The sequence below is a fragment of the Adiantum capillus-veneris genome, chromosome 8, assembly GCF_014529385.1.
Source record: "Adiantum capillus-veneris isolate H3 chromosome 8, ASM1452938v2, whole genome shotgun sequence".
NCBI classification, from domain to species: Eukaryota; Viridiplantae; Streptophyta; class Polypodiopsida; order Polypodiales; family Pteridaceae; genus Adiantum; species Adiantum capillus-veneris.
In genome coordinates this window covers 44294815-44306259 of record NC_140938.1, presented here as the reverse complement: position 1 = coordinate 44306259, position 11445 = coordinate 44294815, and the positions used below count along the sequence as shown (strand labels likewise).

General features: G+C 39.0%; 1 pseudogene; it reads right to left on the bottom strand.

Annotated features, from left to right (window-relative positions):
* Nucleotides 1-1060: 1060 nt before the first annotated feature.
* Nucleotides 1061-10932, bottom strand: LOC147452055 (putative clathrin assembly protein At4g32285; annotated as a pseudogene).
* Between the last annotated feature and the right edge of the window lie 513 nt (nucleotides 10933-11445).

The following is an 11445-nucleotide window of genomic DNA, read 5'->3' as shown; positions in this document are numbered from 1 at the left end:
ATCGATGAAAATGATGCCCCAAAAGGAAATCATATGTTGTCCTACCCTCAACCTAAGCAATGTCAAAAAAAAAAAACCGGGGTCTAGTGTATTTTAACCGGCTGAAATTATAAAATCCCGGTTAGATTTTGAGCTTGCCTTTAAGAAAACCGGTAAATTACACAAGTTTTAGCGTAATTACCGGCAAAACCTTCAAATTTTGACCTAAAAACCGGGAGAATTTCAAGTTTCCCCTTATTTTGATCGGCTAGGAAAAATGTATTTTTCTAGCCCTGAACCTAAGTTGTTCTCCTCCAAGATTACTTTACCCGAGATCTACGGTTCTTCCCACCCGCTCTATGTATGTACCTGGTAGAGCATAGAGATGCGGGCTTAGACTGGGGGCTTGGGCCATCCCAAGAGGAGCTGTTGAACCAAAACTCTTGCAATCGTGTGCCTCTACAAAAATGCGCCACTATATTTTATGGCATACAATCAAAAAAATTCAATTCATGAGGCATTTCAAAACTCAAATTCGTCCTTTTTAATACATTTTCTGTCTCTTCAGAAAAATAAGAGGGACAAATTCAAAGGTTGTCTCTATCGCGAGAGAGGTGGAGTACCAAACACGTCGGGACGCTGCCCTCTTTCACCCGGGCAAGCTGCCCGGATACCTGCAGCACGCCTCTCCCTCTAGGCTCTCTCTCTGCTCTCTCTCTCTCTCTCTCACACACACACACAAGCACACAGACACGTTATATGTGCATTGAAAGACACTTGGAGTGTCCTCCATATCCCAGTCCGGAAGGCCTTCTCTCCTACAGAGACTATGGTTTATGAATATGAGAGAGAGAGAGAGAGAGAGAGAGAGAGAGAGAGAGAGAGAGCCCATCTACGTTCCTCTGGAGCGCGACGCATAAAGACTGGTCGGATCTTTGAGTTATGGCAGACTTAGAAGAGAGAGGAGAGACTATCTGCATGTTCAAGAGTGCAGCTTTCTCACCCTTAGAAAACGTGTAGTCCATTGGCAAGCACATTGAATAAGGTGTTCTAATATGGGTTGCCACGAGAAGCTACCCCTTCACAACTCCATCACAACTCCCACCTGCTTGCACAGCCGAGCCCCGGCCAGATTGCACCTACCACTTTCATTGGCATTTGCATCATCACCACCACCAGAATCAGTGCCTTCCTTCGCATCAACAGTGCAACCACACAATCTCGATCCGCGATCGACTGATCCATTACCACATTCGCCATCACTTGTTTCATCCTCATTCGTATGTGCTCCATCTTCAACACATATATCATCTATTTCAGAGTCTGCCGCAGCCTCACCTAGTTCCCTTTCATTACAGCTATCACCAGCATCATCACCATCATTGCCAATTACATACTCCTCAATCTCTTCAACGATGCAACCATCACCAACTGTGCCATCATCACCATCGCCATCGGTGAACTCATCTTCTTCGTCGCCTTTTCCATCATGCCCGTGGCAATCAACACCATGTGGAAATTTACATCATGCAACATGGACAGACCTATCCCTGCCATGGACATCATCCCAGCAAGTTGCAGAAACATTATCATCATCAATGTCAACATGTGATGGCTCCATCCCACATCATGCACCATTGCCTTTGCTGGCTTTCAGCTGTCCATCATTGGTGGCGTCACCAATTGCATCACCGCGGGGACAACCCTCGTCGCCTACCTACTCTTTCTCCACGTCTCCGAAGGGACCGTTGTCGCCTTCATCTGCATCAAAGGAGAGCAATTTCACCTTCAGCTCCATAGCAGCAGAGCTCAGTGGTAGCGACGTCCCGAAGAGGCTCTCCCATGCAGACGAGCTTTTCCAAAATGGGAAATTTCTGCCGTTCTCCCCTTCTGGTGCGCAGAGCGTGAGCGTATATGCAGAGCTTCCCGTTTTGGAAAAAATACACGTTCATGAAGCACAAGTGAGTGAGGCTCGCCCAATTAGTGAAGCTCCAAAAACCCACATGGTGGTTCATCCCTACATGGCCCCAAAGTCCCATTCATGGACTTCTAGTGTATCCCCTCCCAAAGTTTTCCACATTGAGGAAGAGGAGCTTGCCTATCCATATTATAAAGAAGACAACATACTTGAGAAGCCCCCATCCTCTTATCAAGTGTCTTCACTCTCTAGAGCTCATCCCTCTAATGTGGTCACCTCTTCTTTTTGCAAGAAACTACCGGCACCTCGTAACTGCACCAATGCCTCCACTACCTCACCTTGTACATCGAAGCTTTCACACTCTCTTGATTCTACGTACTTCAACAAGAACGATGCTATGTATTTTTTGCATAAAAGAAGGTTCACTCAAGCAACTTTGCTAGCCAACCATGAGCAACCGACATTGAAGGAGCTTCTCCACAATCAAGGCCCGCAGAAAGTGCACTCTTCCAGCTTCTTCCAAAAACTCAAGATCAAATTTAGTTTTTTGATTGGAGCTAGGTCAAGGAAAGTGAAGGTGAAAAAAGAGCAAGATTTCAAATTTCAAGTCGATGACAACTTTAAGGATTACGACAGTTTTAGTGGTCATCGAAAGCACTCTTGTATCATAAATAAGACTACAAATAGAGCACGAAAAAGGGAGAATTTCAAGCCACTACCACCTGCCCAAAGAAAAGCTACACGGAAAGTTCATAGTGTATCTTCTCCACATGTGCACCACTACATGAACCAACGAGCTGAAGTGGAGAAGTTAAAGAAAAAGACCTTCTTGCCATACCGTGCGCACCTATTCTCTTACCTATGCTTTTCCTTCTAAACACGGTGAGGACCAGACATGCAAGTAAAAGAGTTATTGCATCTTCATTTAGAAGAGTTAGCAACCTCAAATTCATAGTGCATGTAGCTTAGCTAAAGCTGTGTCTATTCTTGCAATACTCATCTAAGAAACAAGCTCATGGGTAGTCATGTCTCCTTTTACGTGCACCTCTTTTGCATCCTACAAAGATGTATAATATAAATTAGTGTCAATGATAAGGCAACTTTGTACATGAATATAGTGATGCCACAATTCAGATGTTTTTATCACAACTTGTTAACACTGTATTCTAACTCTAAAAATTATCACATAATCTAGCTAGTTAATTTATTGATTCTACCCATTAAGTTTTTGTTAAAAATAGAGAATTTTGGACCTAATAATTTTCAAATTATTAACATGATTTTGACATAATTACCACAACTTGTTAGCATTGTATGAATCTCTCATAAATACCTCATTAGTTTTTAGGTTATGTTTCTATATTTTCTATTAATTTTGAAACTAAAGCCAGACACTTTTTACTCTAGCTATCGAAGGTTTTTTAGTGTATTTCTTCTTAATTTATGCTAAAATTAAGTAATTTTATCCCTAATACATCTTAATAATAATGTAATTACTATTCGTAATTAGAGAATCAATATTCAACAGTTTATATATAAAGAATGAAGCTAATTAACAACATGGAGAAGCCTGATCCTTTCTATTTTATAATATACGTATAAAAATAAACCTAAATGAAATTTTATTTCATTAGCCTATGGATTTTAGGGTTATTTACTTCGACTAGGTCACTTAGAGTTTTTCTCTCTTAGTGAATTTGAGAAGACTCTCTGTAAAGTTAGCGAGAAAATGGCAGGGTCTTCGGGTCTAAGAGAGAAGTTGTGAGAGCTACCAGCCTTTTTATAGATTCCTGACAAGCAGGGGCTATCCTTAAGCAACCCCCCAGCTTCACCATGCACCATGTGCTCCTATTTCAATCCCTGACATGACCAACCATCTTCCCCCATACCTACCCAGCTTGAAACTACAATTCTACTTTGGTTGCAATTTTCTACTTAAAAGACTAGAAATATTTGGTCCATGTGAGAAAATATTTGCTAGGCCATGTGATTTAATATCGTCTAGCCCATGTGATATAATATCTACTAGGTTTTTCAATTATTTAATTATTCAAACTATTCGTGTAACCTTCCAGATATGATTGCGGGGTCGATTTCTATCCGAATTTTATTCAAAAAGAATTTGGTTGAACTAAAGTTGTGCTTCGAGAAATACCAAATGCACCTATTTTGATGTTAAGGGTTTATTGATTTATATATCCAATATTCTCAATTTAAGATCATTACACATTGTCTTTATTCAAGAAAGGTGGAAACCTTACATTGTGCCCGCAATACTAGGCAGCATTTGGACACAATGCATCCTTGAAAAGATGCCAAAAATCCTAGCGACGTGGGAGGGAAGCTATCATCGCCCCACACTATGTCGTAGTGCTTTCCCCACCAAGCTACACAAACAAGTATGGATCAGCCATGAGAACAAGAAGAGTACTTGTTTTTATGTTCTCAAGCATTTCAACAATACAAAATAGCAACACTTCATTTCACCTTTAGATGAACACCTTTACAACATCATTTTTCAAACTCTTAGTTTCAAACAATTTCTAACGTAACGTCAACAGCTACAAATATTTGTCAATAAACAAAATAAATGTACACTTTAGGGCATTTTAGTGTATGTTATAACTCACTTGTAAGGTAATTTTGTTCCAAATTGTGTTTATGCTCGTGGTTATGCCATTTTTTAGCGCAATCGATAAGATAACCATAACGCAATAGTTTTGTTTGACAAAACGACGCATCAAGCAAACCCATTTATTAACACTTTAGGATTGCTACTCTATAGGTTTTGTAGTCTAGCACAAAATTATATAGATAGTTACACAAAAGGCCTACTAAATATGGAGTAGTTGCATGATGTATAAAGTATTGTAAAAATGGAGAAAAACCGAAGTTAAAGCTTTTATTCATGGTTGTTTAGTTGACAGTATTTTGTCTTAAGTTTAAATATGTTTGTTTGATAAAGAATTTTTGCAATGTTGCTTCCAAGGATTTGTTTTAAAGAAACACTACTATGGAAATTTGAAAAGAACCATCATTTTAAGTGTTAAAAGAATATGGTAGTAATTAGAAATAAAGAATCATGTGTTAGTACGGGGTGGTAAGTGGGGATAAACTAAGGCTATCAACCATGAACGGGTAGACACGATTAGTATCCATCCCTGATGCATTAATGTCTAGTAGACTTTTCCATTGTCCACCAATGGCTATACTCTCACATAGGTAGAGAGAAAAATGCATTGGGATAGGATCTATATGCCCGGCCTATGTTGAGGTTATAGGTCCAAAGAAGTTTTAGGTCTTTTAAGTTGTTGTCCAGTTTTTACTAGCGAGACCACAAGACTAGGTCTTTATCCAGGGCTATAGACTCAAGACATTGTCAATGATGAGGTTTGTTCCCTAGATTTTTCTTACTAATTAGGGACTTTGTTTTCATTAGGCCTAGAGACTTTTCAAGGACCCCATCACAAGTTTTAAGTCAGTAGGTTAGGGATCTCTCACTTGGTATTAGATCATGGTTGTTTGAAATCTTGCACCTAAAAAGAGTTTTGAGTATATGATTGAAAATTGTCCTTGTAAAGTGCATTGGTGGTATATATTGAAAGAAAAAGAAAAAGAAAGAGAAAAAAAAATCCCATCACAAAGATATCCATCAAGCCTACCGCGCAGGTTCATGATTTTCAACATTATCTGCGAGGGTGTACACAAACTTTGACACTATTTAGTTTGTACAAGTGTGACGCAATTGTTAGACAATATGTTTTCTTCTCTCACTTGGGGGGTCAGCCAATCAAGATCTGGTGGAATCTTGCTCATTGATGGGGAGCATTTAGGAGGCCTTGCATAGAGACTCAAGTGGATTAAATCCCTTTGGGTTATTTAAGTCTACTTCTTCATTGGAACCAAAAAGCCAAATGAGACCATCCCTGCAGACGGCTTGCAAGAATCATTGGATATTTTATCAGGGTTCCAAATTTATTTACCCAAGTAGAACTAGACCCATCGGTGTATCTCCAAGCTTTAGAGGGCCAAAAGATGTTGTATTTTCTCATCATATGTCTGACCCACCCATAATCCACAGGATTCTAGTATAGGATTCTTGGTACCCTTGTACATAGTAGGATCCTCATGGATTGTATGTCGAAGCTTGGCCTGACCCTATAGATGATTACTTTTTGGTAGTGAGGACTGATAGAGAAATTCAAGCTATGCTAGGCATTTTTTGTCTCACTAGAGATGCTGAACTCCGGGGGAAACAGCATTGTAGAGATAACCCTACCAGTAGTCCATCTTGGGGGAAGATCTGTAGGCAGTGAAAGAGTGCTACCTCCCTCTTGCATATCAAGCCATTAAGATGAACGGGTTTTTCACCCTATGCCAATCAGGACTTGCATTGGAGGAGTACTACACCAAATACATGTCTTTACGACGTTACGCACCTCAAATGAAAATAGAGCAACAGATTGCTCGCTTCTGGCAAGGCCTTAACAAACCATTGATGAGCACATGCCTTGAATCTATGAACCAACATCACTTCAAGATGCCCTTCTCAGAGCCAAACCTCTTGCAGTAGAAGAAAATCCCTCTACAAGAAACTATAGCAGCTTCAACAACTTTAGACGAAGGGCGTGAGGAACTTCCAATCAATGATGTGTAATAACAACCACAAAAACCTTAGAGTAGAACTTCCCCAACGTTAGATGCTATGGATGCAATCAAGTGGGACACTATAGAATTAGTAGTTCTTCACAAGAGAAAAACCTTGGAATTACTGCTAGATCCAACCCTCGGCCCCAAATAAATCAAGGGAACGATCAAAGAGGAGGTAGAAATGGAAAAAGTGGTAGAGGAAGAGAACGAGGAGCAAGAGCTTACGCAGTCGTGGGGAGAACCAACCACAATGAATGAGGAAGATTAAAGAGCTACTCTTTTCACCATAATTGACAATCTTGGAGCTCAACAATAATATGTAGTCATTCAAACCACTACAAACCAGCAAGGTGAAAATTTTGAGTTTCTTAGAGATTGGTACCATTTTGTAGAGCCAATACCTTGCATCACTAATATGCTTTTGGAGAGGTGCAATAGGAGAGCTTACTCTTTCGGCAGCCTCCATGTCATCCCTTTCACTTTCACCTGCGTGCATCAAAATTAGAGAAACCCCCCTCTGTACGGTATCTTACATGCTAACCTACCCCCCTACATACGGACAAGATACGGATGTTCTCGCAATGAGCCATCCCCCCTCATACAGATTTTGTACAGAATGTAATGACCCACTATTGTATGTATACTAGTAACAAAACAATTCAGAAGCACATGCTATTGTAAAAATACATGATGAACTACAAATGAACAGCAAGTGTACATTGTAGTGTGTTTTCATTTGCAATAGATGTTAAGAGAACAAACCATGAAAAACAACAAATATAATGAATACTAAATTAAAATAAACCAATCATTTCAATGTAATTTTTCAAAAAAACGAATAGCATTTACCTTGTAAACTGATACAAATCTCAATCTCAAAACATATGATAGTAGCCACCTACTTAGTAGGCTTCCCACATGGGATTTAAGGCACACATATGAAATGGATTGTTCTTTAAATAACAAATAATGCATACTCTTAAACAACCATGAAAAACTTCACTCATCAAATCAAAACACATTACAAAACAACCCATTAAAAGATTAATCTTTTTGAACAAAAAAAATTATATGTGATATGAATGCACGTACGTCTATGCTTAAGCAAAATGAAACTTTTAAAAAAGCACCATCTGTATTTAATTTTGAGTTTGTACATAAAATATAAATCTTAAAAATTTTGCCAGAGTCTCCTTTGTACGGAGACCTATTTCTCAAAAAAAAACAGTACACCCTTTTCTTGGGCTCCCACATGGGATTTTCATCACATAATTTCTTTTTCCAAAAAAATTGTCCACCTCATCTTGGGCTCCCACTTGGGATTTAAAGATTATCTTACACATTAAAATCAAGCACATTTTCAATAGAGTCAAAGTAATCTAACTTCAAAGTGGTGGTATGACCTGCATATCATAGTACATAGGAAACCTCCAATCACAAAGTCTAATCACACGATTACCAAAAGGCCATGTCCACATCGATAGCCGATCATGTACAAAACAAACACAAAATGAAAACACAAAATTAGTAGCCTACCAAATTAACTTAAGAACCCTCAAAATCAAACTACATTCTGAGTGTTAGTATGTCATGCTTCTCATGCTACACAATCAACAAAATGGCATGTCCATGTCATATGGCTTCCGTGTACATAAAATACATAAATCAAAACATCAAAGTGAAATGTCTAATCAGAGTTTCCTAAACGAAGTGCGCACCCCTTAATCAACATTTCACTGGTCCACATGCCATGTCAAACAAAAATCTTTCATAGAGCACATCATCTTTTTATGCAAGTACTTTTATCTAAGTACTAAGCACAATTCTAAGTCAATATTTTTAAAGCGTAGTCATCCCTCATCTTTGCCACTTGATTGGTTTACTTGCTCCCTTCGTAGCTTTTCAGATAACACATATTGTGTATCTATATCTTTGGCACGCTTACTCTTCTCTCTTTCTACACACCAAGCCAAATCCCAAGCCTTTGAGATTTATCGACTGAACACCTTTGTGAAGAGCTTCATATAAATCATGGACGCACTTCTCCATGTTACCAATGTTACTATAAGCAAACTAGCGAGCTTTGTCTTTGCTTATAGCAAAGGTTTCCTTGGAGACCGCACTTACAATTTCTTTTTCAAGCATTTTGTCTATGAGCGTCTCATTTTGCACAATACTTTGTACCTGCTTCTAGGGTAATTCACTAATCACCTTGCAAAGAGTTGACCTTAGAGACTAAAGAAATGCCTTCTTCTTAACCTTTGCCATAATTAATGACTATATAGATATCCTATTAGAAAGAAGAAACATTCAAGTCAACCTACATATATATATATATATTTATTTAATTCTATTTCAAACTATCACATCAAAGCTCCTACATTAACCTAATGTGACACATTGGTATACCATATTTCACTTTGAAAACTAGAAGAACTGAAGGTCAAAATCGATAGCTGAAGATGGCACACCCGACCATGTGACAAATTGAGACTATATATTTGTAATTATATACAAAATAAAGACATTGTGGATGTGTGACACATAGACCCAAGGTATGCTAGACGTGTCTTGGCAAGAAACTATAGCTCAAGATAACACGCCCAATCAAGCCATATGACCATGTGGGAAATTGAGACTATAGAATTTGTAACTACATGGAAAAAAAGCTAGTAGTCTTAAAAACTTTAACATTTTTTATCGTAAAAAGAGGCACAACTACACATTTGGTAAGAATGGATCGCTCAGGAGACCCAGTCAAGCCATATGGATAGCTAGAAGAGTTGAAGGTAAAAATCGATAACTCAAGATGGCACATGCGGTCAAGCCATATGACCATGTGACAAATTGAGACTATATTTGTAATTATATACAAAATAAAGACATTGTTTATGTGTGACACATAGACCCAAGGTATGCTAGACGTGTCTTGGCAAGAAACTATAGCTCAAGATAACACACCCAATCAAGCCATATGACCATGTGGGAAATTGAGACTATAGAATTTGTAACTACATGGAAAAAAAGCTAACAATCTTAAAAACTTTAACACTTTTTATTGTAAAAAGAGGCATAACTACACATTTGGTAAGAATGAATAGCTCATGAGACCCGGTCAAGGGCCATATGGATAGCTAGAAGAGCTGAAGGTAAAAATCAATAGCTCAAGATGGCACACCCGGTCAAGCCATATGACCATGTGACAAATTGAGACTATCTTTGTAATTATATGCAAAATAAATACATTATGTATGTGTGACACATAAACCCAAGGTATGCTATACGTGTCTTGGCAAGAAACTATAGCTCAAGATAACACACACACAATTAAGCCCTATGACCATGTGGGAAATTCAGACTATAGAATTTGCAACTACATGGAAACAAAACTAACAAAACTCTTTTTATCGTAAAAAGAGGCAGAACTACACATTTGGTAAGAATGGATAGCTCAAGAGACCCGGTCAAGCCATATGACCATGTGACAAAATTGAGACTATATTTGTAATTATATACAAAATAAAGACAAACACTTTGCTACACTCTCTTGGCTCCATGTCAAAGAAGGCATCAAGTAGTATGGCCAATCCATCACGGATATCCGTATATAGCATGAAGCTCTCCCTCACCACCAAATAGAGGGAAATATTCACTAGCCGATTGACCTTTGCCATTCTAGCTGGCCTACACGCTAACACGCGATCAAGCGCACGCTGAAGAAAAGGAAAAAATTCCAATAGCTCCTCTGGTTTCATTTCTTTAACAGCTTTTCTCTGTTGTTGTTGAGCTAGTCTCCCTTGATCTTCAAAATCCCTAGATCCATAAGCAGCATTGTACCGACCAATATCATTGTAGTCATATCTAGACTCGTTGTAAGGGGATATCCGCCCCTGCTTTTGCCAAGATGCAAACGAACCGATCGAGTTGCAATCCAGACGTTCATCTAAGTAGAGGCCATAAGCATGAATAAATGCAAAAAAATCCCAACCATTTGAATGAGCCTCATCTCAAAAATTTGAAGCATTCAGGACACGCAAACCCCGTTTCCAGAGAGTGTAAGCTCTTGTTCAAAAGCAGAATCTCCATCTCTCAACAGGCGATGGGAAAGCATTAGGGATTTGATGGCGACAATCCAGCCATGAGTTTTACTCAGACGCTTGGAAGTAGCCTGGACGCATGAACTCACATAAGACCTTGAATAGGATGTCAAGTGGAGAACCTCTTGCACGTATTTTTCCTCCATCGGAGTGTCATCATGGCTCGTACCCTTCACAATAGCTACTTCAAGGTCAACCGAAACCTGCACTTGCTACCTTGGCTAAGGAGATGCTAGTCTGATCCTTCAAAACCCCGGCACTGCAAAGTGACACCTGCATTGGTGCCATCATCACAGACACAGATCAAATGCACAGGTACGTCGGTGATGTAACACACAAGAGAAAATAAGTGCTGGATTCTTTCAAGTACTTACCATTATACCATTTTTGGAGATTGCTAAAATTGTATCTTAGTTAGAGCGCATCACAAATAGTTTAGCTACAATTATCTTTCCTCTTATAGATTATTTAAAGGATTATTAATATATATAGTATGATGTTGAAGCTAATGTGACTATCCCTTGCATGCCCTATTGAGAAATCAATCCGATGATAAAGTGGTCATGAGATTACAAGACCGACTAAGGTGGTCGAGTTAAAGGCCTGACCAAGTGGCTAGGTAAAGCATGCGATCTAGTATGTGTGGGTATCGAATGTTAATCCATTAAGGCCTAGCTCAAGGCTTTCATGTTGGCAACCTTCTTAGGTGAGTTAACCTCCAATATGAGCATCGAACCAACATCGCATGCCCACACTTGTCGATGCTTGAAATATCTAGGATGCGGATGTGGCTTACTTTGG